Source organism: Bos grunniens, chromosome 13, assembly GCF_055505025.1.
Source record: "Bos grunniens cultivar Pamir isolate PY7600 chromosome 13, Bosgru_T2T1.0, whole genome shotgun sequence".
Taxonomy (NCBI): domain Eukaryota; kingdom Metazoa; phylum Chordata; class Mammalia; order Artiodactyla; family Bovidae; genus Bos; species Bos grunniens.
This window is the reverse complement of record NC_141177.1, coordinates 6780975-6784786: the sequence shown is the minus strand read 5'-3', so window position 1 is coordinate 6784786 and position 3812 is coordinate 6780975. Positions and strand designations below refer to the sequence as shown.

Genomic DNA, 3812 nt, shown 5'->3' with positions numbered 1-3812 from the left:
AGAGAAACCCCGAAAGGAGGTCCCAGGACAGCAGGTATTCAGCCCCCAGCTGACCGTTTTCCTGGGATCATTTTCCATCTTTCTCCCGGGTGACCCCCCGGTCCCTCCCACAGTCCAACCCTTACTGCCTCAGTCTGCAGACTGGAGCCAGGGGTCCAGCGCGACTTAGGTTTCTCAGGCTCTAGCAAGAGTCTGGACCCACTGGGGGGCTTGTTAAAACTCAGATTCTGGCCCAGCTCAGAGGTTCTGACTGAGCGAGTCTGGGGTGATGATGAGAACTGGCAATTCTAACAGGGTCCCAGGAGTTTGATGCTGCTGACCTTGGAATGACACCCTGAGAACCACGCTCTCCACTAAGCCTGTCCACCCCAGATGGTGACCACTGGGTCAAGACTCACCTTCTCTCTGCCTCACTTGGGACCCCTCCTGTTTGCAGGGCCCTGCAGGGTGGGGTAACTTGGTGCCCAGGCTCCGCCGCCCTCACCCCTCTTCACTCCTCCAGCTGCACAGGCTCCTTGCTGCTCCTCCCCGAGGATCAGGGTCTCTCCTGCCTCAGGCCCTTTGCACCTGCTCTTCCTTCTGCTTGGTGTACTCTTCCCAGGGCTCGCTCACCTCCTCCAAGAGGCTGTCCCTGCCCACTTATATGAGCTTGTCCATCAGCTCTGTTTCCTGTCTAGCAGCTATCACCTCCCTACATGCCTTACAATGGTTGGTTCAGTGGCTATTGCTTGTCCTCCAGACTAGACAATGACTTTCATGAGAATGCGGACTTTGCTCAGTTCCCAGCATCCAGAGCAGGGCCAGCAGGAACGGGTGCTCAGTACATACCCGTTAACTCAGTGACTCGGAGGAGTCCTTCCGTCTAATCTCATAGGCCGCCCTTCTCTTGTCAGTTTTGAATGGGGTTTCCTGCATCACCACTTTCCTTGTTGATTCTTAGATCGTAGAGCCTCAGAGAGCTGCTGGGCAAAAAACACACGTTTTCAAAATGGAAACTAGAAGGTGGCTTCCCTTGCATGGGGACGAGTAAGAAAGGCCCCTCCCCTTCCTGAGAAGGGGTGTCAACCCATGGGGTTCAGGCTCCATGCAGGGCCCCGAAGTGTCTGCTCTCATTCGTTTATTTTTCCCTTTTCTGGTTCTCAGCAAGGTGGCAGCTCTCTCCTGGCTTATCATTTCCATCCACTTAAGTTGGAGGAAAATTAAAAAGAAATGAAATGCACTTAAGAGAACGCCTTGAAAGGTTAGCAGACCACCCAGGGGAAGAGAATGGGCTCCTTCTGGGGTCTTTGCAATGATCAATTATTTATTGAGCCCTGATTATGTTCCTGGCATCACCAAAACAGAAAGAAGATAGGATCCCTGCCATGGGTGTGGGGGTGGGGGGTTTCCAGGGGAAAAGAACAGTTTTCGGGGCTTAAAAACTTATCATCGAAACAGATTCATTTTGCCCAATGCATAGCAAGCCAAACTACTAAGATGCTGAGGTTTGCATCAAAGATGGTGTAGTCAAAGGAAGTCAAATGCTGAGAGGTGAGAACAAATCTCATAATCCATCTTCCTAAAGGCTAGGAGCTTGTGGGTATTTATGGGATAATGAAAAAAGCAGGAGGGCAGTCTGAGCGTGGGGAGCACAGGAAAGGATGATTGGGAAAAGGTGTAGTAATTGTCATTCTTTGCAGGTGTAACTAAGCTACCGGCCTCTGCAGCACCTGAGGGTGGAGTTTTTGGCCCTCTGACATCAAAAGGTCACGAAGCAGGGACACTCACGCATGCCCAGTTGGAGAATCAGGGGTCCCATCCAGTCTTAACCAGCTCAGCTTAAACTATGCACAGCCAACTCCAAGCTCCTGGAAAACAACTTGGGCAAACATCTTATTGCTTAGGCTATATGCCGCGTGGAGGACATGCCGGGCTTAAAATGACCTTGATTACTGAAGGCAGGTGAAATGGATTTGACTAATCTTGCAGCATGATTTCAAAATGTTCCAGCTGAAAAGAGACAGTGACATGTTATGGCTCAAGGCTGCTCTATGCCTTTATTATATTTTTTATTTTTAACGATGTCTTTTTTCTGACATTAAAGGTAACCGAAAGTTGATAAAACAGTTCTATAAAATAGAGAAAAAACTCAACTCCAGTATTTACTGCACCTACAGAAAGTCTACTTGGTTTATAACATTAGAATTTAAACATGCAGCCTTTAGATCCTGCCTTGATTCCTCCCTCACAGTATATTGTATACGTTTCTCTGTAGCATAAAGGCCTCTTCAGGGACCTCACTGCTTATAGCTATGGAATAGTCCATCGTGTTTATGAACAATGATTCTTCTATTGCTGGACTGTAAGGTTGGTTTTCTCATTTCTTTTACCTTTTTAGTATGGGGTTAGTGTAAATAACACAGCCATGAACGTTCTTAGTTAGGAATCTTGAGTTACTCTGGAGATAATTTAAGTCCCTAATGGCGAAGAGGGAAAACCCAGGTTGGATGTAATCCAGGTGCTCTCAGGGATCTGTTTATGGAGAGGCATGAAGGCACATCTGGATGCCCAGGAGCCTCACCTGGGCCCTCCCCGAGGACGTCCCCCGGGGCTGCGTCTCAAGTGCAAACCAGCAGGGTGCAGGTACCTGCTAGACTTGACCTTCCAGTCCAGGAACCCCTGGGCCATGGGAAATTCGAAATAATTTGGTGCAAATTTATCTTTTAAAACGGTGCATCTCACAGGACTTTTCAGGAGATCCAGTGGTTAAGATTCCACACTTCCATTGCAGGGGGAGCAATTTTGATCTCTGGGTGCACTTCCCAGGTGGCACTAGCCGTAAAGAACGCACCTGTCAGTGAAGGAGACGTAGAGATGCAGATTCAACCCCTAAGTCGGGAAGACCTCTGGAGGAGAGCATGGCAAGCCCTGGCAGTATTCTTGCCTGGAGAATCCCCAGGGACAGAGGAGCCTGGCAGGCTACAGTCCATAGGGCCACACAGAAGAGGACATGAGTGAAGCAACTTAGCGTGCGTGAGGAACAAAGATTCCACATGCCACGTGGTGTGGCCAGAAAGTAAAGTAAATAAACAATTTTTAAATAAAATGAAGCATCTAGGGGTGTTCTTATTTTCTCACTCAATACAACAGAGTATCTTTGGGGGACCAAGTCCACGAGGCTGAGCTCCACCCGAGCACAGAAGGTCCACTGAAGCGGAAACGAGCCTCCATTCTTGTATTTTCACCAAGAGAGGATGGAGGGGACACGGGACCCCTCAGCATCGCTGGTCAGGAGTCTGCCTCACCAGGGACGTTTCTCTCGCCCACTTCTTCATAGCAGACTGAAGAGTGTCAGGGTATTGGACATCTCCAGGTTATAGTTGACACGGAACTAAAAAGCCTCTTGATGAAAGTGAAAGAGGAGAGTGAAAAAGCTGGCTTAAAGCTCAACATTCAGAAAACTAAGATCATGGCATCCGGTCCCATTGCTTCATGGGAAATAGATGGGGAAACAGTGGAAACAGTGTCAGACTTTATTTTGGGGGGCTCCAAAATCACTGCAGATGGTGACTGCAGCCATGAAATTAAAAGACGCTTACTCCTTGGAAGAAAAGTTATGACCAACCTAGACAGCATATTGAAAAGCAGAGACATTACTTTGCCAACAAAGGTCTGTCTAGTCAAGGCTATGGTTTTTCCAGTGGTCATGTATGGATGTGAGAGTTGGACTGTGAAGAAAGCTGAGCTCCGAAGAATTGATGCTTTTGAACTGTGGTGTTGGAGAAGACTCTTGAGAGTCCCTTGGACTGCAAGGAGATCCAACCAGTCCATCC

At 48.5% G+C, this 3812-nt stretch overlaps 1 long non-coding RNA gene across 1 annotated transcript; it reads left to right on the top strand.

Annotated features, from left to right (window-relative positions):
* Positions 1–643: 643 nt before the first annotated feature.
* On the top strand, positions 644–3112 carry LOC147360053 (uncharacterized). The gene is made up of 2 exons (XR_015140040.1): positions 644–2346; positions 2771–3112. It is a non-coding gene; the product is annotated as an uncharacterized LOC147360053 (long non-coding RNA).
* Positions 3113–3812: the final 700 nt, after the last annotated feature.